At 35.9% G+C, this 25,320-nt stretch overlaps 1 pseudogene; it reads left to right on the top strand.

The window, feature by feature from the left end:
* Positions 1–11,520: 11,520 nt before the first annotated feature.
* Positions 11,521–21,010, top strand: LOC113769123 (annotated as a pseudogene).
* Positions 21,011–25,320: the final 4,310 nt, after the last annotated feature.

The following is a 25,320-nucleotide window of genomic DNA, read 5'->3' as shown; positions in this document are numbered from 1 at the left end:
AAAACCGACGACACCAAAGCCTGGTGTAATCTTCCTCCTCTGATGGACGTAAAAGAATGTGCTTGGAATCTAACAAACCTATTGGGCACTCGCCCCTCAACCCCAACGAAACAATAAACTTGCGAATAAGTTCCATGGAAGGGCGGCCTACGGCAAATCTGCCGACCAACGCATTTGAGTAGGGCGCTGCTATCTGCAACATATCTTGACGAGAAATCACCAACGAAGGCTCCCCCTTGTATGTACTAAGAAGGCCAACACCACTTGATGCGGATGACGGAGATTGCGAAAGAACAGATGCAAACGTCTTCGCTGGTCGAACGAAAGGCGGCGCCTCCCCATGCAGGAGAGCCGCCATGAGAACCTAACCCGAACCCTACGTGTGTCTTAGAACCCAGAGAGAAAATTGTCCTAAAAAAGGTTGGTCAAGATTTGGTACTTCGAAAATCCACCATATCCATCAAAACTACTTAAATTACCATCATTAGCCAAGAGTATAAGTTGCTATAAAAACTTAAACAAGATTAAGGGAAAGAAATAGGAAGGAGAGCCATAATACCTCACCAAGATGCTTGCAAGAGAAATCCGCCACCTTTCCTTCCAAAACTTTAGCACACAAAGCTTTCTAGGTTCCGAAGTAAGGGGTTAATCGGTTAAGATTTTTGGTTTTCACTCAAACTAAGCTACAAATCAAGATGGAAATAAAGTTTTCTTCTCTCTTTTTTCTTCCTTGAGTTTCGGCCACCATGGAGGATTTTGAGGGAAGAATGAAGCTCCAAGAAAGGATAAGAAACTAAGACTTGAGTTGGTCAAAGATGGTTGGATGACTTCCAAATGTCACCACAAGATTTCATCTTGAATTTTTTTTCTTCTTTTTCCTTTCTTTTTAGTCAAGAATTTTGGCTCTCTCTCTAGGGTAATTAGGGCTGATATTTTTGCACTAATGATAATGAAATTAAGTTAATAAAATGTTGGTCAAGTGGTGTGTTTACTCGGTAACAAACGGTACCCATCAGTTCACACCGTTTTTCCTTAACTCACACGTACTAGGGTTTTCACTTACCATTCTCTAACTTATTATTATTACTTCTAATCACTCACTTTTTCTTGTCTAAAACTCACTCTTAACCACCAAGTTTAGTATACACTCCGTACCGATTACTCACACTACAAAAAGACGTAAACACCCTAGTTTATCTTAACGATGAAAGTAAAGAAGAAACCCTTGGTTCTATAATTAATTGTAACTATTGGGGAAGTGAATGAGTAGTAAAGCTATTGTAAAGTAATAAATTCTAAATTAAAGGGAATTTAAAAAAAAATATAAGGGATTTCACAAGTCCTCACAAATGTAGTTCTTACATTTTCTTAGTGTTAGATTAGAATAGGATAGGATAGTTTAATCAGTCAGTCAATCCTTCTTATTTATTAGTTAGACAAAAATGAAGAAGGAGATGAAGATGGAGAAGATGAACTCATGTGACAAGGGTTACATTTCTTTCCAAACTCTTTATCTTTTATACTTGATTATATTGTTTAGTTAATATACAAGTTTGGATTGTATGTTTATTATGTGTTTCTAAAGTTTATGCTTTGGGTTTGGTTAAACTTTCTATGATTATTAGTGTTTATTATTTGGCTAATTTGATGCTTTTATTTTGAGCAAGTTATTTAACACTTTTGCTCTCTAAATCATGATTAACTTGGTACCATTAATTGTGATTATCTAAAGGTGTTGTTTCTTTAATGAAAATTAAGATTTAACACTAGTTCAAGAAGTGCTAAATCTAAGGAGTACACTCATGAGAGTAAAGGTGCACCTTTGTTGCTTTAGTGATTCATTTCATATAATTTCATAAAAGAAATGAACTTGTAGCTAATTTTATAACCACGAGAGTAGGTATGGATTAGTTATAAATATAGTTGATTCACTATGAGAGTAGATTTCATATGCATAAGAAAATTACGTCATAACTAACCCAGATAGTAGTACTCAATGATGGACTAACTCTTGCATGAGTAGTTAGGAATATCATAACCTAAGGAGCTTCCATTTGTTATTTTCTTGCACAAGTTTAGCATAATTTTATTTCTTTTAATTCATTGATCGTTCAAATAATAGAGAAGCTTTAGTAGTGCCAGTAATTGTTCAATCTTTGTCATGGGATCGACCCGATATATGTCCTAAACTACTAATTTGACCTGTATACTTGGAGTCAAAATGGGTATAAATTGGATTTAAACTTGTACAATCAAAAACTCGTCAAGTTTCTGGCGCTGTTGCCGGAGAAGATTTGTGGCAATATCGGCGTGAAGAGCAACTTTATTAGTTTAGATATTTTAATAGTTATTCTTGTGTATTTATTGAGCCTAGTTTGTTGTGTATTTGTCGAGTTAGTCTTGAATGTTATTTTCTTTTATTTTTGTGTTTAATGTGTGTATGTGTTTTATCACCTATTTTTCTTACTAATCTTGTTCTTAAGTTGTTTAAAAGCAATTTTAGGTAATGAGGAGGGTAGGTCAATTTGGAGAACAATGCATGAGAAGTGAAAGTTCGGCAATGAATGGTTACTACGTGCAAAACTCTATGGATAGAGGTAACCAAGAAATTACCAAAGGTGTGTCATTTGATGATGGTTTGAGATACTTAAAGGCTAAATGCAATTTTATAACATTAAAAGTTCAATTGGACACTATTACAAATATGCTTGAAGAAAAGAGGAATTTTAATATTTTTAATTTTTATCATGAGATTTGTGACTTATGTGGAGGTGATCATGCTACTTATATATGTTGGCAAGTACAAAATCAACGTTATTGTGATGAATTGGAGCATTACAATCCTTATTTTGATCAAAAGGAACCTAATTGGAGTAATTCTTATACTTATGATTGGCATAATCAACATGCATATAGTGACTCTTCATGTTCTTATGATTACCAACCCGAAATTGTCCAATATGAACCTAAGCCATCTTGGGAATTGACAATAGAAAGGTTAGCTAATGTATCTTTACCTTGGGAATTAGAGAGTGAAACATTAACTAATGATTCTAGACCGTCTTAGGAGCTAGCCATACAAAAATCCGCCAATCACTTTGAGTTAGCTATAGAAAAGCTAGCTAATACAATTTCTGATCGTTTTGCTCGGTGTAGACACCAAAATTTCAATTTTGTTTAATTTAATTTTAATTTAATTTTATTCTTATTTTTTATTTTTATTTTTATTTAACCAAATTCGCAAAATGATAGTTAGCTATTTTTGAATAAGGTTCATCTTATTTTAAAAATAATCAACAAAACAAACATTTTTTGCATTAAATTTCCGGAAAAGAAAAGTCTCACAAAATTTATTTTTAATCTTTTCAAATTTAATTTCTTCAAAATAAATGAAAATTGGCAAGGCAATCTCAAATAGGAATTTAATATTTTGTTTACCCTAAATTTTTTACCTTGAAAAATTAAAAAAAAAGGTGGAATGCATGCAAGATAGTTAAGTCGAATGCAAATGAGCCATGTGATTTTGGCTTTTTGTACACCACAACATTTAGGGGCTAGGTGGCAAGGACATGTGGGGGTTGGAGGAAAAATCTGGAAACAAGAAAGAAAAGTGAGAGGGAGCTTGAGGGGAAAAGGATCTGGAGGGAAAAAGGAAAAAACAAGGAAAGGAGTTTCGGGCAAGAGAGGAAAAAGGAAAAAGAGAAACCGGGAGACCGTTACGAGAGAGCAAGCAAGGGAGGAGGAGGAAAAAAGGAAAGGAGAAAAGAAAGAAAGGAGGAGGAAGAGAGAGTCCGGGGAGAGAAAAAGAGAGAAAGACTGCGGAGGGATTGGGAGAAAAATCTGGAAAAAGAAAAAACTGGAGGAGAGCTTCGGGCAAGTAAGGAACAGGGTTCGCCAACTCGGCCGAGTCCGAGACGACTCGGCCGAGTCATAACCGGAACGGCACCTGGCGTTTCGATACCGATACCCGAAACGCCGATTACACCATATCCGATTTGAATCGCTCCGAATCAGCCGATATCGTCCGAATTAGCACCGTGTAGCAAGATAACGGCCAAATTTTCGGATTCAACTCGGATATGTACCGGCTAACAAATTTACACACCAACTGGGAAGCCAAAACCAAACAAAAAAGGAACCGACACCGAAAGAACACATAAGGCATCGTACCACAGTTAGCTACGGCTGTTGCAGAGCCTTTTACAAAATCAAACAAAACTACAATTACAAGGGGTGGTCCACACGGTTGTTACAGTCTTTTCCCATGCTTTATTGTTTCATTTTGCAGCCACAAAGACAAGGAAAAAGTGGGGATAAAGAGAAGCATACCAGCAATTTCTGCAATTTCTTCATCGTTCTGCAATTTCTGCAATTTCTTCATCGTTCTGCAATTTCTGCAATCCATCACTAGTTTTTGAGGTTCACTCCAGAATAAAGGTGACGGCCGGCTGGAGAAACAAGCCGATCGGTTCTGCAATTTCTTCATCGTCCGGCTGCGGCTCAAAACAGAGGTGACGGCAGGCTGTTGGAGGAAGACAACAATAGCGGGAAAGGGAAAGCAAAAGAAAGAGTAAAGGTGACGGCCGGCTCTTCAATTTCCACCTTATCTGGCCGTGAAGGAGGTGAAAAAACTGATCAACGGAAATTGGGAAAAAAAATGAAGGGAAGAGTCAAAGGAAGAAATGGCTAAAATTGAAGGGAAGAATCCAGTGACTTGCGGCTGCACTAAACAAACCGAAGGGAAGAATCCGCAAGTGCACTAAACAAACTGAAGGACTTGCGGCTGCACTAAACAGAAGATGGGCTTTTGTACCGAACCCAGCCATAGGGAAAAAAATTGAAGGAAAATTAGAAGCATGTAAAGTCCAGCTTTGGCCCAAGTAATTAAGAGATTAGGTTCCTAATCTTAAATCCAAGCATCAGTCAAAAGGTCCGTATCTTTTTTCAAAATAACTTATCAATTTTAATTTTTTTAACTTAGCATTCAGACATGATATTTAGATATTTGTAAATTTAAGTAATGCATTTTGACACTTTTTACATATTATTAAGTATATGATTAATTTGTATTAGTAGTCTCTTATCTAAATTTTAGTTAGAAAATATGTAGTGATTATTTGGATACATTTTAATGATCATAAATGTAATTTATTTATTTTCATGTATCTCAATTATGTTGGTTAAAATGATTTTAGGTAAATTAATTAGAAAAAGTAAAGAAAAAAAAAGAGTTTGTTGCAGTTAGTTAAACAAAAAATTGAATTGGGCAAATTGTCAAAGTATAAATTACCTTGCATAATTAAACTTGATTAGAAAAAATTTAATATATTTAGATAATAAAAAATTTTTATTATTATCGAAATAATGCAAATTACCTTGCATAATTAAACTTGATTAGAAAAAATGTAATATATTTAGATAATAAAAAAATAATTTTATTCTTATCTAAATAATGCATATTACCTTGCATAATTAAACTTGATTAGAAAAAATTCAATATATTTAGATAATAAAAAAATTATTATTATCGAAATAATGCAAATTACCTTGCATAATTAAACTTGATTAGAAAAAATTTAATATATTTAGATAATAAAATTTTTTATTATTATCTAAATAATGCAAATTTTTTATTGCTAATGCTATAGGCCCTTATGGTAATGACAGCATTATTTTATTTAATAATTAGTAACTATATATGATAATGTAGGTATTTAGTAAATTTAAGTTGATAATTGTGCTTTTTATGATATTTTCTATTTTTAGTAATTTTTTCAGATTTTTTGAAAATTTTTATATACTATAATGTATGTATCACCCGATATTCATCCGATATGCCGCGACGGATGTGGAACAACCGAGACCACGACGCGACCGAGATCCGCGACGGCGAACCTTGGTAAGGAAGGAAAAAGAAAAGGGAAAAGGGAGAAACAAGAGAAGAGGAGGAGAGAAGAGAATCTGAGAGAGCAAGAAAGGGAGAGAGGAAGGCGGTTGAGAACAAGGAGGAGAAACAACAGAAAGGAAAAGAGAGGGAGAGAGAACAGAAAAGGAAGAAAAATTTTCTGCAGAATAATTTCGTCATCAGGCTGACGAACTAGCCTGATTGTGTGCAAGAATTAGGTTTCGATTTTAGTTTTCTGCTGGATCTTATTGTTTCTACACTCTCTTGGGAGATAATAGAAGAACTTTTGTTCACAAAGTTTTCGGAGAAAATAGCTTTAGGTTAGTTGAATTGAGCCTCAAAGTGACGAGGTTGTCATCGCTGAAACTTTTGCAGCAAACCCTCCTGAACTTCGTTTTCAGATTGGCGTGACCTCTGGGGTGATTTCCACGTTCATTCTACTTTACAAAGGGTCCAAGGTAACCTTAGCTTCTCCCTTTGTTGCTTTGACACTATTTTTCACAAGAATCCAAGTTCATAAACTGAGAATCTTGAGTTGTTTTGCTGTTGCCAACGCTCAATAACCATGGTCATCTCTCTGTTGCGTTGATTTGGTGATACTCGATGTGTGTTTTCCTTCGGTCAGTTGATGCAGTCTTGGTGATCCTTTGATGTGATCGAATAGGGAATAAAAATCATGAGAATAACCGTGCAACTAGGAGTCAAAATCTTCATTTCCTTTTCTCATTATCCTATTGTTCCTCTTAACTTGAACTTGAGTTGCATAACCTTGTGTTGGGTTTGGAGTTTTTGTGGCTAGTTGCTGTGATATTGAGCCTAGCCTTTGTATTTCATCGAAAAAAGTTTTATTTTTCTTTGCTACACATGATCAAATGATGGTTTTGGATGTTATATTTATTCCGGGTGTTGCTGGGTTCTTCATACCAGCCATATAAGAAAGTTGCAGAAAATTTTTCAGATTTGCATGCTCTTTTCTTCTGAATCTTTGTGTTCAAATATTAAAGTTTTCTATCGAAAAGTGAAGAGAATGCTTAGTGATCTTGTTACTTTGGTCCAAGTTCTGATTGGTTGAGACATTGGTTGTGTTTGGATAAAAAGGAAGATTGCATTCGAGAACCTAGGAGTTAGAGAGAGTTTTCATTTGTAGAAGAAAGCGTCTTCGAAGCTTTGCGTGGAAACTTTTAATGAATTGCACTTTGCCCCCTATATTTTTAAATAATACTGATATGGCCAAAAACATTGGGAAAATCAATCAAATTTTGTCCTTTTAAAATGTTAACTTTTTTTGGCATGCTTTAATGTGATTTTGCACAGATTATTCATAAGTTTTAGTAGGGAATTTGAGGTTTAATAATTTTGATAAATTTATTATTTTGATTGGATTTTAACAAAAAGGTTTAGAGATTTGGGTAATATTTTATTTTGGGTTTAACAATTGGGTGTTGGTTTGTTTTTATGAATTTTATCATTGGGTTTGTTAATTTCACTATGGTGTTAATTATTAATTATATTCCATTTGAATGCCTCAATTGATAGATTTCATATTTATTTCCATTTCTTTATGATTTATTTGTTGATTAAATTGGTACCTTGATCATTTTTGTTAATTTTGGAGTTAAATAGGGTAAATCCAATTCCCCATTAGCTACTACGTTAAGGGAAGTATCTTCTTGTGTTATCTTAAATCCTCCTATGTGCTCCTATGCGATTTTATGTGTGTAATTGCATGTTTTTTTTGAATGTTTTTATTTTATTTTATTTTATTTATTTATTCACTTTATTTGTTTTTAATTTTGTATATTTAATTTAATTTAATTTTTGATTATTTGAGAGGCATTTAAATGCCAAATTGTAATAGATAGGGGATTCAAGACATGTATTTAACTAGTTTATGTAATAGATAGGATTTAATTCTTGTTAAAAATGTATTTAGTTAGATAAGTGTAATAGTTAGGTTATTATTTTATTCTTTGCCCCCTAGATTGTAGTTAGAGCCCCCGAATGTAATAGTTAGGTCTCTATTTGGTTTTATTTGCTTGTGTGCTTGCATGCTTGTATGTTTACGTGTTTACTCGCTTTTTTAGGCTTTTTGCATCTAGATATCATGTTTACGTGCTATGTGCCCTATGTAATTTATGTATTTACGTACTTTAATTATGTTTATATGATTTCTTATGCTATACTAAATATATGATGTCACCATACTAATCCAATGCTAGTTGTGGCCTATTTTCTCGATTTCTCGCTAGTCCAACGCTAGTGAGAACTTATAGACATGGGTTAGTCCAATACTAAACCCTTAAGGGGCCTTTCTCGCACTAGATTTACATGTTTGTGTGACAAGCATTACATTTCTTGCATATTTTCTACTTCTTTAGGATCCTTACCATTTTGCATGATATTTCCTCTACATGTATATATCCCTTATCCCTATGTGTGAAATATGACATTTAAACTTGCATTCCATGTAAGAAAAATTAAAAACCGGTTAGTGCATTTGCTTGATTAGGTTAGGGAGTGCCCTTTAAATATGGGATATGGACGAGTATAACTTTTTAGCCTTAACATGCTCGTATTTCCTCTATAAAAGGGAAAATTGGGTCACGAATTTTAGCCCCCATACCCGTATATTGCATCCCTCTTTTTTAGATCACGTATATTTGTATATTATAATTTTTTCTATTTTTTCAAGTCTCATTTTTGTATATTCGTGACCTCTTCAAAGAGTCACTTTTGGGCGTCGCAATTGATGCGATTTGTACCAACTAAAATTCAAAGAGACATATTGACCCTTCCGATAGCTATTAGGTCTAGATTTGCATTCATTTAATAACATCCAAGTGTGATAAGTTTTTAGATTAAACTAAGAAAATTTTTCGACTAAATCACGCAACTAACTTTGGTTGGAATTAAAGGGTGTTTTGGATTTTATCCTTACCTTCCCTTTCTTCAACCGTGACTTCCGAGCCCTTTTCTCTTGATTTTCGAAGACTTTGAGTCGTTTAAAAAGGGATTTTTCTCTACTTTTTATTTAAAATTTCATTTTAGGTAACTTGGTACACCTTAACTCAATTCTAAGTAGCGACTCCTATTTTTCATTAAAACCCTTTTTTAAACTATTATTTTGGGCCATACTCGCCGTACTTTTTAAGTCCCATTTTAGGCCATTTTTCTTTATTTATTCTCTACAAATCAAAAACTCATTTTCAATCAAAATTCATTTCTATAAACCCGTAAATCTTATTTTTCAAAAATGGGGTGCGACAGTTTAGCGACTCCACTGGGGATTTTAGAGAGTCCGAGCATTTGATTTAACCGATCATTTTCTTTTTCTAACCTTTTCACATATTACATCAGGATGTTTTAGGTTGCATTTTTTTCTTCTTGGGTTTCTTGCATTTTGCACGCTCAATCATCTCGATATCCGTGTATGTGATGAACAATTTGTTTATTTACTTTCATGTATTGCGTTTTGCATCTTAGGGAGGGGAATAGCCACCCTAGAGCCTTCACCCACATTTGGTGGTATTTAATCCCTCCCTTCAAAAGGAGCACTTCATATGTGCATACGTGTTACTTTATAACCTCTCATTTCTTTTTTACTTTTAGTGGTTGTTACACCACCCCACCCTATTAGGATTAGGACCGATCCATTTGGACATGTGGTCGTGGCACGACGTGCGTGTAGTAATGTTCGAGGGATCACTCGAACCACCGACTAAAGGCCTTGGGATTGATGACCCTTCGCCTCTTGGTTTGAAGGTTTGGGAGTCTGAAACCTTATCGAGTCTAAATGTATTAGTGAGCCCAACCTCATGTATCCATGTTAGAAATTGTCTACGTTAGAGTTTACCTCACCTTATTAGGAATACTAAACACGAGAGAAGGGATTACACCCTTCTTTCTTTAATTGCTTTCTATTTTTCATATTATTTTTTTTACTCCAATATGTTATGTGTCATATATCAATTGAACTAACCTTTCTTTGATCTATTGCATTCACAAACGTTAGAAAATAAGAGTTCTGGCATGATACTCTTTTAGAGCCTACCCTCTTAGATAGCCTATCGTACGTCTAAAATTCGATGTATTGCATTTATAGGTTAATAATTGTACATCATTTTAGGCTCACCTGGCATACGAAGGGTCCCTTAGGTCATGTTTTTATTTCAAATTGCGTATTTAATTACTTTGATAAATTAGCATCATGCATAAACTTTAGAGGGAATGCTATTTAGGGAATCCCATAATAAGAATAAGCCAACGCTATATCCCATGGGTATTTAATCTTGTTTTGGATTTTCACGTTTAAATTTCAGTTTAACCAAAAAAGGGGACCTGTAGGTAAGGTACTTGATACCAATTTCTTGTCTCTAGATTGAACGTCCTCGACGAATCCAGCAAATGTTAGTAGCACTGATTGAGGTACAGAGGTGGCCCGCATTGCTTTCACCTAGTGAAATTAACCAAGTAGCCTCTCACTTAGGACTGGTCAGGGATTTTAAAGATATCAAACCAGATGGATACTTAGTAGAAGTTTGATACATTTGTAGGACCCTATTTGCTCCCCATTTAGATTAGGCAAGAAGGAAAGGACCGTGACAATTGAGGAGGTTTCTAACCTCCTTAATTTACCAAATCATGGTATCGCTGTAATATTTCCGTTTGTATCTAACAAGACCGAGTTCGGTCATTTCACTCTGTTAAAGGAATCCGTAATACAAGGGTTTGACCAAAGCATAGATGTGAAGTTCTTATTCGATCGATTTGAATTGAGAGATGGATTCGAGAGACACTTAGGAGATTTCTCATTTACGTCCGAGGCAATATGGGAACGTAAAAGACCGTGGGTGTATGGATTGGTTATAGCTAGAACTTACCTTTTTTCGAAGAAAGACAAGAAGATAGCTTTTAAAGTCACCAAAGTCATGTTTGATTTGTTTTTAGGGATAAAAGATAGGCAATACTCTATTGTTCCGATTATCTTAGCCGACATCCTTATGACTTGCATTACTTGCCAAAAGAGTGAAAAATTCATTCATCGATCCAATTTAGTTCTTCACATATGGGCTATGGAGCACTTTATGAGACGATCACCTATTCCTAATAGTCTGCCGATGTCTGGGTGTAATTGGATAGTCACGCATCACAAGAGGGTTAATGGAAATGCTTTGCCGAGTAATGCATCTGAATATGTGGATTTCTTAAAAAACTTGCCGAATCAGAATGTCAGATGAATTTTAGATTGGACTAATTGTGTTAAACCTGTACTTCGTACCAAAACATCAGAGTTCATTCCATTGTTAGGCACCCAGGGTGTCATGGCTTATACTTCGAAGAGGTTTCTCCGATAGTTGGGCCGCATTCAAGAATTGCCGTATACATTTGATTTAACCGAATTCACCATTATTTTCAACAAAGGGATGTGTCCAAGTAAAATTCCGATGAAATTTCCTATCATTGAGACCTGGGGGACATTGTCCGATGATAAGCACATCAAGTATATTCCGGAACTCAAGTAAAAGGGTTTAGTAACGCAGCAATATGAGGATTGGCTTAAGGATTTTGGTATGCAAGAATTGCGAGAGGAACCATCCGAGGAGGTCAAGAGATTGATGGCCATTATTGAACCCAAAGATAGAGAAAATTTGCAACTAAAAGAGTCTGTCAAAGTTAGCAAGGAGATTGCAGAGAAACATAAGGAGACATGTGAAAAGATGCGAGAGAAACACCAAGATTTGAAAAGAAAATGTGGGAAACTGTACGATCAAGTGGAACACATGAGAAATCCCTATATCAAAGAATCCAAAGATGTTGTAATAGGTAGGTTGAAAAGATTTAATGATTTTGTACGAGACCGTCTCCAAGAAATGATGTAAATAATGTTTATAAAAATGAAAATTTGGAAATTTGAATGACTTTTCTTTTAGGTAAAATGGTGGTCAAAAGTAGGTTTGATAAACGGGTCCCATTTTGAAGATGTTGCATCATGTTAGGCCTACCCTTAGCACAAAAAGGACTCCCCAATAGGACATGCATCCGAATTACTTAAATTTTTACTAACTCGCATCTTTTTCTTTTTCTTTTTTTTTTGTCAGCAGTTAATCGGAAAGGGAATCTAAATAGGGTCTTTTCTAAATTTTCAGGTAATTGCAAATATAGCCATACGAAAAAGCCCCATCATTACACGATCATATAGCCAAGCTTTGAGAAATAGTGTAACATGAATACACATCCTGAATCATCCGATACGTCTGCAACAACGCCATCAACCGACCTTGCAAATTTGGGAGCTCAACTGAGCGAAGTGTTAAACAAATTCAATGAGTTAAGCATGAAGATGACCGCATAATGGCGTGTGATTGATCAGTTGGTTGCTGGTAGTAGTAGCGGTGTCCAGTCTGATCCCCTACCTACTAGTCAAACCGAACCGCAACCACTACCATTACTCTATTTTTAAACCTCTTTTGCTCCACATGTCATAAATTTACCTGAGAAAACTTTCACCTATCCCACTCATAACTTATGACATATCTATGCACCCAATATCCAAATCAATCCCCCTCACACACAAATTTTTCAAAATTATCCACCTGTTAGTCTAAACATGTCATTTGAACCTCAAGGATCATATTATTATTTCACTGCGGAACCATTCATGCCAGACATCGCTGCACAAGGAAAGATCGAAGTAGGAGAATCCTCCGCACCAATTGACAAGAATCAATTAAAAAGGTTGGATCGGTTTGACGAGTTCATGAGAAAGAGCCAAGGCTTGAGCAAACAAGGAGTTTGGACTATAATGAATTCTGCCTGTTTCCTGATATGCAACTGCCTGTGGATTTTAAAACATCCAAATTTAGCAAGTACGACGGAACGGGCAATCCCAAGACACATCTCCGAATGTTTGCAAACAAATTAGAAAAGCTAGTAGATAACGAGAATTTGCCAGTTCGATTGTTTCCCGAAAGTTTAGAAGGTGATGCACTGGATTGGTACTCCAATTTAAAGCTTGATAGGATGAGGACATGGTTGGATTTATCAACTGCTTTTGTAAGACAATATGAGTATAATTGTAAGATTACACCGACGAGAAAAGTTGTTTCAAGAAGGAAAGGTTTTCAAAAGGGTTTCCAAAACCAACTTGCTTCCCAAAATCAATAGGAAACTAAGTAGACCACTTGGATAATTACTTTGTTTTCACTTGGATACTCTCCTACATTCTCTCCTACATCTTAGGAACACTCTCCTACTTACTCTCCTATATTTTAGGAACCCATTCCTACACTTTAGGAAGCTGGGGTTTCTTTCTTTGTGTTCACATTAGCGCCCCTTTATTGCTGTTCGCCACTACTTCCCTTCCAAAGTCGACTACTTCTTTTCCACCCATATTTGTGTCTTGCCTTCTTGGTTATTATTGTGGAAAAAGTTGGTGGCAATTATTGGACTTGAGCGGCATTTCTCAACTATCTAATCCAACAGGTAAAGGTACTTGGTAAGACCAATAGAGTGTTTTGAGTGGTAAAACACGAGGATGAGTGATACACGAGAGTAGAGTGTACATTCGTGAGCTTGTGTGTGGGAGGAAAATTCCTTTTCGTTGCTAACTTTTTGCAGGTTCCCCTATACATTATGGCGAGTACAAGACGTATAAAAGCTAACTCACAATATTGTCTTCCTGATCCTAAGGGAGTCAAAGAAGTGGCATTACGCGACGTAGATGAGCAATTGGACATCGTCAAGTCTCAGTTGCTTGGTTGGTTTTATACTCGTTGTGGTGTCAAGGATAAAATCTGCAACTTGGCCATTGATGGGAGTTGTGAAGTCAACCTTGCAAGCGCTATCATGGTTGAGAAATTAAATCTTCCAACCATTGATCATCTTCAACCGTACAAGTTGATGAGTACTCATGGTGATGTTTGGGTTACTAAGCACACACTTGTACCTATTCAAATCGGCAAATATATGGACGAGGTGTTTTGTGATGTAGTCCCAATTCAAGTGACACATGTGTTGTTGGGCAAAGCATGGATGTCGAGGCGAGAAGTTAAATATGACGGACATACTAATAAGTATTCCTTCGTATTTAATGGTCGTCATTTTGTACTTGTATCACTTACTTATGACCAGCTTTGTATTGATCTAGTATACATGAAAAGGGAGATTGAGCGTTATAGGATGGAGAAAAAGCTAGATGAGGAAATTGAACCTGAAGAAATAAAATTCGAGGGAGTTGAAAGCAATGAGATAAAAGGGTCAGCTGTTAAACTAGAAAAAGAGATGGACAAATCTAATGAGATGGGTGATAAAAAAGAAGAGAAGAGAGAAGGTGGGCTGATTTTAAGCAAAAATGTGAGGACCTGTTATCTTCCTAACGAACTTACCTTTGCTTTGTTCAGTATCTCTTCTTTTGTGCAGATTACACAAAGTCAAGTAGAGTTGGTCATGGCATGTTCCATTCCGAAGTCATTTGGATATTTTGCGAGTTTCATGGAGTTTGTCTCCTAGGAGCTAAATCTCTATGGTATCAATCCATGGAACAATGTCCATTCAAACCTGTCCGAACCATTGGAGGATTCATTCGAGCTCATCGCAAAAGGAAAATTCCAGATTCTACTTCTTGTTCTCTACCTATGGTTCATTCATCATTTTTGGCTTATTTTGAGCATGTTACTAGTCCTAAATCGCGTCGTTCCTATGTAGATTTTGATGAGAAGTGTAGAGAACCCGCACTAGATTCTCAAGTTAAATCAAGTGGTGGAAGGCACATTGAAGTGTCAAAGGGAGTTTTCACATTTAAATCTTGTTCTACACCTTCTTACCATTTAGCTAATGATGTCCCATTGCTTCTTTATCCAATTTCTGATTTGAAACAAGCTGAAACTTATTTCATTTTTGTAGGTAGTAAAGCTGTCCAAAAATTTTCAGCTTTGACCAAAGAGTTGCAACCTGATTTCATGCTTGTTCCAGATGCATGTTGCGAAGAAGGGCCGAACTATACCACCTTGTACAACCCAATTCAGGGTTTCTCTAGCTTCAACGAGCATCATTATGAAGATCCTTATCTTGTGCACGTGACTGGTAAGCTATTGCATAATTTTATACCTATGACCACTAACTATGTGATTTATTGTGTAGGTAACATCATGATAGTCCATGCTCGAAGACTAATTAGAGAGTTTTGGGTCGCAACCTGGAATTTTTGCAAGCCTTATACACGTTCTTTCCTATCTTGGCGCATGTCCTTGTTTGAGAGCCTCATGAAGTTGACCAAACGGCATTTAACTTGGCTCGTGACCTATCATTTGTTCCTAACGTGGCTGACCTCCAAGCGCACTGTCGATTTGAGGTGTCATACTCCTAACTCTTGTTAGTATCATTCATCTCCATCCAGATTTGAGGACAAATTCTTCTCAAGAGGAGGGGACTGATGTGTGCACGGACCTTGGTCCACGCAATGACCCAGTTCAAGTACCATTGGGCCCAGTCACACGTGCACGGGCTAAGCAATTCAAGGAATCACTCCAAACCCTTGTGCGGAATGTGCAAGACCAACAAGGAGTTTATCGAGATATTGAAGACTTGGAAGGTGATAACCCAGTTGTTTACACGATGATGCAAGCCCGTGAAAAGAACCTGTGAAGAGCCAAGTGGGCCATGGCCGATTAGGCCTTAGTGTTAGGAGTCTTAAGTTTAGATTAATCCTTTTGTTAGCCATGGATTCGGCCCACCTTTTGTCTAAGGATGGCCGAACCACTAGGCCTTTTGTTATTGAGTCCATGGATCGGCCCACCTTGTCCAAGGAGTGGCCGACCATCTAACTTTTCGATATTAGGGTTCGGATATTAGGGTTTCATTAGTCTCGCCTATATAAAGGTCTGCTTTGTAAGCATAAAAGGTAGACTCGATTGATTAATCAAATTGTTCTTTCGATTTTCTTATTGTGAGAATTTCGTTCCTTTACTTGCTTTGGCAAGGGTGTTTGAGCAATCTCGCGTAGGTTCTTGATTGTTCTACCGACCTATCCATTAGAGTAGTCACCTCTGTTGGAGTCGTTGTTCTACCACGTTCTACCAATTTGTGTCGTCCGTGTTGCTTTTAGGTTTCGCAACCCAACCGTTGGACAACCTCACTAGATCCTTGGGCAAACGTGCTACGTGTCTCGAAACGTGTTGATTGAGGACCGTATCAAGTTCTTTCGATGATATTATATGCTAGTACCTATTGGTTTTGGATGCTATGAGTAAGGGGGAGATTCTGCTCATTTTTCTTTATCATCCATTGTTATGTCATCATCAAAAAGGGGGAGAATGATGATCTTGATCCCTGTCTTTTGATGTTTATAAAATAATTAGATAATACTAATATTTTTTCAATAAGAAAACTTTTTTAGCTCTAAAATAATTTGATTCAAAGAACAATTGAAAGAAAATAAAGAAAGATTAAAACTGTCAGACGCTCACAAAAATAATACTAGATGTTCGATAGGCAGTGTAGATCATATCGGACGCAAGCATCGGACATACCGGACGTCCGATAGAATTGAGATAATCCTTCAAACTCTCTGTCTGCTATCGGACGCAAGCAACGGTAGTACCGGACGTCCGATACTCCCAACGGCTAGTTGACTCTTCAACTACCTTCTATCCGTTAGAAGTATTAATAAAGCACTTTTTTGGTCTATGGTCAGAAATTTCAAATAACTTTTGCACACTGAAGATACAAAAGATATAGAGTAGTTTTAATGAGAAAACACTCTCCAAGAAAGATTTGTAGTTTTGGTGGTGTGAAGTTCATTTTAAACTTTTCATTTGTGAGTGAATAGTTCAATAGTGTAACTCTGTGAGGGTTGTCCTAAGGGATAGTAAAACTTCCTAACTTACCGAGTGGAACTTGGGGTAAGGAGGAAGTGAACCTTCCTTTGTACACAAGATTGGTTGTATTTCATCAATTTGAAAAACCTTGTTTGAATTGATCTTTAATCTCAAGACCGGGATATGACCAAAATACCAAAAACTGGTCAGAGCTCTGTTTTCAACTTTGGAAAGCTGAGTTGAATTTTGGTATTTCAACTTTTGGACTATGAAAACGGCTGAATTGGACTTTGATGTCTTCATACCAAATGTAGATACGTTTCTTAGTTTCAAAATGGTATAAAGATCATCTCAATCCAATGTATGTAATCCAAGATATAGCCAAAATACCAACAGATGCCAAAGCTGACTTTTGTTTGATTCTTTTGTTCTCAAATTGCATTTCTCCTTTTACACTTCATATTTTATTTTCATCACTCTAAATCATCATCAATCATCCAAATATCTTCTCAATGGTCTCCATTTGATGATTGAATCATTAAACCGGTAAAATATGAAATTTTTACCATAAAAATCCATAGAAATGCAATTTTCACACTTTAACCACAAAATGCATATTTTCACTAGAATCTTAGTTAATTATTTATAAAACTAAATAAAACACACCAAAACTAATAATAAGCACACTAAAAATATGTAAAATATACTCTTATCAGTAGTTTGATTGTAATATTTGTATTTCTTTTTTCAATTTTACGCTCACAATTCAAAATTTAAATTTGAATAGTAACATGCATATTATTAGAAAGAAGGCTATGTTGGAAACAGAGACTAAAAATTATTTTGACTTTTTGAATATGACAAATGTTTTTAGACATCGTAAAATGGAAAATATAACACTTTCAAAACGGAGGAAGTATAACATACACAACAACCAAAGAAATGTAAATAAAATATAACCGCACCTGCTCCATCCCCTAATTCTTCAAGTCCCACATTCTCATTTCCATCATTACCTATATATAATGCATAACTGAATTTGCAGTTCGTGCCACTCTTCCTTTCTGTTGCTCTAAGAGAAATGAAAATAGAGCCCTTTCTCTAGCTTTTGCTATCCCTCGTAGTCCTCTTTGCTTCTCTTTTTATTCTCTTGTTCTTTCAGAATCGTAAGAAGAGCAACACAAAACTGCGACCAGGTTCGATAGGATGGCCAATAGTTGGAGAAACAATTAGGATGGGCGTATCAGGACCACAAACTTTTGTGCAAAATAGAATGAAAAAAATACTCAAAAGAAGTATTCAAAACCTCCTTGCTTGCAGAAAAGATGTCCGTGTTTTGTGGCCCATCAGGGAACAATTTTTTATTCTCAAACAAGGAGAATTTTCTTACTACCTGGTGGCCTGCTTCATTCATGAAGCTTTTAACCTTTCCAGATTCTGCAGGCAGGTCACTGCAAGAAGTGAGTGCAATTTATCACAAATTTTTTCAAGAAATTCTAGGGCCTGATTCTCTTAAGGACTACGTCACCATCACGGATTCCACATCTCGAAAACACATTGAGACTGAATGGGCGCCTTTCCCAAAAGTAAAGATTTATCCACTGTCGAAGTTATACACCTTTTCATTAAATTGCAAACTATTTTTAGGCTTAGATGATCCTAAAATAGTCAAACCATTGTGCGTGTCCTTCAATTTCACTACATCTCGATTGTTTTCTATCCCAATTGATTTGCCTGGGATAGCTTATAATCAAGCAATGCAAGTAGGAAACATGGTGAAGCATGAGTTGGTGAAGACAATTAAAGAGAGGAAAGAGCAACTCATAGAGAATAGGAGTGCCCTAGGAGCCGGAGCAAGGTTCGCCATATCGACCGATTCCGAGTTGACTCACCCGAGTCATAATCGAAATGGAAGCTGCCAATACGATACCGACACCCGAGTCACCGTTTGATCGGAATCGGAGTTAACTCGGGTTGACTCGGTCAACTCACATCAACAAGGAATCGGTAAAACTCGCTGAGTTTGGCCGAGTCAAATAACCAAGGTCCCCAGTGTCGGACGACAAACAAATCAATCACAAGCAAAGTCCAAAAACAATCAATTAGCATAGACATAGATAGAGCAGAGAGTTTAGCTTTGAGTTTCAACAAATTCTCCCTCCCTAATTGCTAAAGAAGCGAGTATTTTAAACAAATATTTCATCACCTGGACTTTAGAGAATGCCAACTCTAGCTGGTAATCAAGTTTTCTCATCAATCTCTACTGATAGATCCAACAACCATTCGTACTTGAGGCCATTTTGCACAAATTTTTCTGGTTCTAGGATCTGTCTTATGAGTGCTGCTACTCGGGCTCGGATTTGCAGTGAATCAATTTCTAAAGCACTGTAATGGTGAACACCCACAAATAGAGTGGGAAAGTGGGTTTTGAGGAGGATAGCAAATGGATGGAAAAATAGAGTTAGGGACCCAAGAAAAAATGGATGGAGAAAGATGTGAGACAAAGGAATCATCTGTAGTTTTCTATTTTGGTTCGGTGGGTAAAGGAAGAAAGAAGAAATGAAAAGGTAGGCTTTCAAAGAAGAAAAAAATGGAGAAGTGGAGTTGGTTGGGTGTAATTTTTTTATTTCTGAATGATGATGATCAGGGTGATGAAAAAGAAAGAAAGTGAAAACAAAGGAAGAAAGGGAGTAATGGAGGCGGTGATGATGAAGAAATGGAGGGGAAAGTGCAGAGTGGGAGATGGCTTGTGACGTTGATCTGCTAATAATTATCTGAGCCATCGAGTCCCATCAAAAAGTTGGAAAAGTGGGTTGCTTGGAATGAACCAAAAAAAAAATACCAAACGGGATGAAAAGGGACAAAAAGAAAACAGAAGAAGAGCAAAATGAAAGAAAGCATTTGCACGTGATTTGCACATAGAGGACGAAAGACCATCAAATTTTGCCACCCATTCCCACTTTATACATAAGTTCTTTATAGTTCGATACTACAAAGTTAATGAGAACCTTTTTTTGGATGAAAAGGAAGACGAGGATGTTTTTATGTGGGGATGGAATTTAGGCTAATTACAAAGTATCCTCTGTAATTATGAATCAGTTGCAAATTTTTCCCTATATTTACAACAACAAAAAATTTTGCTTTCAATATTAGAGCAGCGTCACTTTCTTTAAATACTTACCTAGTATTTATGTTAACATAGGTTTTATCAAATTTAATTTGATAGTTGTACTGGTTATAGTATTTTTTTATTTTTAGTAATTTTTCTAATTTTTTAAAAAAACTTTATATGCTCTAACTTGCGTCTCACCTGATATTTAATCGATATGCCGCGACGGATGTGGAACAACCGCGACCGCGATCCGTGACAGCGAACCATGAGCTGGAGGTGTCGATTTCTTAACTCGAATGCTACTTCGAGCTGATGAACACTGCTGTCTCATGACTGAAACGGACTTTGCTAACCTTATGATCCGTCTTCTGGTTCCAAGCTATGATACCTCAAGTGCTGCATTAACCTGTCTTCAGCTATCTTGCTGATCTTCCCCCACATTTATGAAAAGGTCTATGATGGTAATACTATGAATTCTAAAGTGTATTTGCACGTCTTCTGATGATGTTGACCATGACCTGGACAGTCTCATGTACGAAACTTTTCGTTAATTTTTCAACCGTTCACTAACGGAGGTTGCATTTGCTCCAAGCAAACAGAATTCATGGAGATTGCAAAGTCCAAAGGTCCGAAAGAGCTACTGAACTGGGACGACATACAGAGGATGAAATACTCTTGGAATGTGGCTTGCGAAGTAATGAGGTTGATACCACCTTCCCAAGGGACCTTCAGAGAAGTCACCCACGGTTTCACATATGCTGGTTTCACAATTCCAAAAGGATGGAAAGTATGTTACTAATCGCTCTTAATCTAAGTAAAATATAGCACAAGCACTATTATCTAACACTCAAAAGCTGATGAGTCCTTATTTTTTATCAGACATTCTGGTGCGTGTTCACGACACATAAAAATCCCAAATATTTTCCAGATCCTGACAAATTTGATCCGTCGAGATTTGAAGGAAGTGGACCTGCACTGTACACATTTGTACCCTTTGGTGGAGGTTCACGAATGCGTCCGGGAAGAGAATATGCGAGATTGGAGATACTAGTCTTTATGTATAATGTGGTCACCAGATTTAAATTGGAGAAACTTATTCCTGATGAGAAGGTTATCTATCAAGCATCTCCTGTTCCCAAAGATGGTCTTCCCGTTCGGCTCTTGCCACATACAAAATAAATCGGATATGGGGCAGGTAGGGTAGATTTTGACGTAAAGATCATAGAAGCCAGCAATTCTGCTTGTACCAGCACTCCAAGTATACCTGCGCGGTGTCCAAATAAATTATATATAGTGAATTCGTACGTGGTGATTATTCTACTTTGATCTAATAATACAGCTTGGCCTCGCACTGCTGGAGGAATTGATAGAAAAACGACCTTTCGTTAGCAGCAGCACTTGTAGACGACACTTCTTCTTCTCGCTATTTGATTCCATCCTCAATCCCAACAAAAATTTGAAAGCGTTCTTTCGTCTGAAAACATGTAACAATTGTTTCTTACTTGTATTTGGATTTTATTTAGTTTGTCATTAAGGCTGTTGCCAAATGTTATAGAAGTGTCATTTATCTTTAACCTAATTTCTCTAGCTGATGAACAAAATCTACATCTCGAAGCATAAAGGTACTCCGTCATACCTTCACTTAATTTCTGCTCTTGATATTCGATTTGCAATTGTTCGACAAGTACTTGCGAAATACACGTTACCTCTTGGTTTTCGGCCTTAATCTGTTAAAGGGTAGAGCGCACGACTAGTGAATACCATAAAAAAGTTTATTCTTCTCATGGAAGATTTTTTTTTTTTTTTTTTGTCAATTCATACATTGAAATTTCAGTTATGCAGTATATTAGTCATTGCACCCATTATCTCATAAGAAAGTGCAAAGTTCTGTTAATTTGCCACAACTAATTTCTTTATACTAACAGGGCGAATTAATAGAATAATCAACACAGAGCATTTTAAGTACTGAGTGCAATTTTGCATAAGATAAAAGAAGGTTTAGTGGACAAATAGAACTTATGCATGAGTTGGCAATTATAGGTGTAGTTTTCTGTAAGTTCAGTATTTGCTCAATTGTTGAACCACATGAAGTAGCACTATCTGCGACAATTTAACGTGAGCCGTCCTTCCTTGAGAAGAAATGCAAACAGTTCTACTACCTCATCATACCAAGGTATTGTAACATATTTAATCTGGATTAATTCTTCACATGCTAATAGTATATATTAATACAACTTAGTTGTACACTACATGTGTAGAATTTTAAATTCAATTTCAAATTTAAATTATTTATCAAGCATGTAAACTAGTTGTAGTGTATATACTATTAGTATAGGAAAGAATTTTTCTTTTTTGATAAGAAAATTCAATCCATAAAGTCTACACTGATGATCGAGAATACATTACATATGGTATAGTTACAAAAAAAATTGAAAATCACTAGATTTAACAAATTTGAGAAAGAATTAAAAGACTACAATATGACGTTCTAACAAATTCTAAATTCAAATAAATCACCAACAGCCTAATAAGAAAAGAAAACATTTATTATGAAACCTTAAAAGAGAAGGAAACTCTCACTAAAATATTCTAAGATAGACTTTATTGAAAACTATGAAAAACAAGAGTAAAGGGAGAGAAGTCTTGGCTGGAGATAAAGATCTCTCTCCCATGGAGGACATAAAAGCTGTTTGGATAGCTTTGTGGGGAAAGGGGAGAGAAACTTCAATTTAGAGAATAGAGGGAGTTGTCAATGGCAGAAAGGTTAATCCATTAAATATAGGCTAATATTAGGTTGTAAACCATTAAGCATGAATTGTTTTATATGGTAAAGTAACAAATAGAAAAAAGCCGTAAAACAACTTGCCTGGCTGTTCGATTATTTATTATTGGGTGGGAAAACTACTGTTTTTGGATTTAAAAAATTCAACTATTTAAGAATAGTTGGATAGTAGTGATAATTGTCCAAATGTTTTCTCTCCCAGCCTAGAACTTTGGATTTTGAATATTAACAAATCCATAGTATAGGAAATTGAAATTGCAATTGGGCATAACTGAAATGTACTAATAATATATACACTATCAGTATAAAAAAATAATTTTATCCATATAATTTAGTTCGCTTTATGTGCATTACTGACTCATACTATGTAACAAATGTTTGCATGTTAAGTATGCAGATCCGTTAGTGCAAAACTTATACAACACTAACATTATACAAGAGATTTACTTAATGAAATTACATTGACAATGTATTTCATATATAACAGTAAAATATAGTAGTTTTAGAAAAGCAACTAGTAATATACACATAGAAACTAACAACCAATTAAACCATCAAGCAAGCATGGCGTATTAGTGCGTAGAACTTTTCTTTAAAAATCTTGAGAAACAAGAACTATCATGATTAGTCTTTGGTTATAAATTTACATATACAACTATGTTTTGGGAATATGGTTTGACCAAAAACATACCTTACAATATTTTGGGTTCATTGATGGAACAACGCGTAAATTAATCGAAAAAGAAGGGTAGATGAGTACACTAATTTCCAGAGAACCAATTCACCTATGCTGTCACTATTGATACAGGAAGCATAATTCAAGGGAAAAGTCACTCGAACTATTTTCTAAATCCGAATCAAAGATTCAAAGAACAAGTGAAAACTCTCAATTTTATTGGTGAAACCCAACAAAATTTGATAAAAGGCTGCTAAATAAACCTTAAGCTATGCCTATTTATAGTCTACAACAGTTTCTCAAAATAAAAGAAGAAAAAATAGCGAAAAAATTGAAAAACACTGAATTTCATTTCAGACAGAAGATTTCTCAATAAAAAGCATGGGCACGTTGTATTGAAGGAAATCTTCCGATCAACTGGATAGACTTCTTGACATGAAGTGTGGCTACGCTGTATCAAAACCTTAAGGGCAAAACCAGGATTCAACAAGAATCCACACAAGATTTACTAAGAATGTATCACTTGATTACACTCAAGAACAGAAATTAATCTAACACAACTGTGTTAAAATTTGATAATAATGCCAAAAGTTTGATAACAAAAGTCCTAGCACATCTCTATTTATAGGAAACAAGTTCGAGAATGAAAGGAAAAAGGAAATGGGAAACAGGCTAAACAATGCTCCTGGCCGTCTTAAGCGAGCTAGGCGTGGATGTTGATCCGCTTCGAGGATCCGTGTGACAACCTTCTGCATGCCTTGAATCTAGCTTAACAATCTGTCCGCAAATTCAAGGACTGGAATGTGTCCAGATACTCCACTACATGCTTCAAAATTGGATCCACAGACAGATTCATTAGCTTTGGGCTGAATCCCCATGTGGACCCATGCAACTTTGCAGCTCAGTTTCTTTTGCAACTCTATTGCACGACCCAACGGCTTCTATTGGCGAAAACTCATTCTACATGAAATAACCTCAATTATTTTTCTTGTAGACCATCTCATATTTTTAACATTTTTCCAGGACTCAAGAGTATCTTGGGAAACCATAACATTGCTGATTATATTAGCACTGGATGCAAATAAAATATTTCCAATGTTTACCTCTTCTCCTTCTTTTGAATCCCAAAACTCTAGCGTTTCCTTGGCCTTCCCTTGTCTGATGGCAAATGGGATATGAGTGCCTTAGCTCAGAAAAGCCCGGTGTGGGCAGTGCCATCATTACAAGAAATTTGGTCATTAGTGACAATATTTCTCAGTGATGAAAAAAAATCGTCACAAAATGGGGTCCTTTAACCACAATACAGCAAGTTGTCACAATTGAGTCAAGGAAGCCAACACATCAGGGACGACCTGGCATTGTCGTCACAATTTGATTCCCGCCAGGAGTCATGGAGAAAGCGGGAACTGCAATAGTGACGACTTCTAAAAGTTGTCAATATTAATAGTCCTTTCTTTGACAACTTTGCAATTGTTGTTACTGATAATAATGTATAGTCATTAATGACAACCTAGTCTTGTCACTATTTGATTCACTGTAAGAAAATTGGTCTTTAGTGATGGCTTGTTGCTAATTGGTCTAATGTTGAAACTTCTTAAGTACAAACTCATTTTTGATGAAAGCGGAATTAGTTGTGTTATATAAGTTAATTAATGAAATCAGGATTACTAATTACTACAATTCCTTGCAAATTTAATGTTGATTTTCTAAAAGTCAAAGCTAATACATATTTCTCTTACAAATTAATATGTATACTATAACTTCATGCAAGTTTAACACATAACATTCATGATTCTTCAATATAAAACATCTAAAAAAATACACTATTATTAGGCAAAACTTACAAAATTTCTTCCTATTCTTTTTTTTTTTGTATTTTCCTAAAGTCAAAACTAGATATAGATTGAGATCAGGATTTGAACATGTGAATGTCTTTCCCTGGGAGTGAAAGTGCAAAGAAGCAGAAAAATTAAATTTAAAGGTCACAAATGACAAAAAAAGATTGCCGCAAAAACATCACCTAAGAAACTT

This window comes from Coffea eugenioides, chromosome 4 (assembly GCF_003713205.1).
Source record: "Coffea eugenioides isolate CCC68of chromosome 4, Ceug_1.0, whole genome shotgun sequence".
Taxonomy (NCBI): Eukaryota; Viridiplantae; Streptophyta; class Magnoliopsida; order Gentianales; family Rubiaceae; genus Coffea; species Coffea eugenioides.
This window is presented reverse-complemented; position numbering and strand designations above follow the sequence as displayed.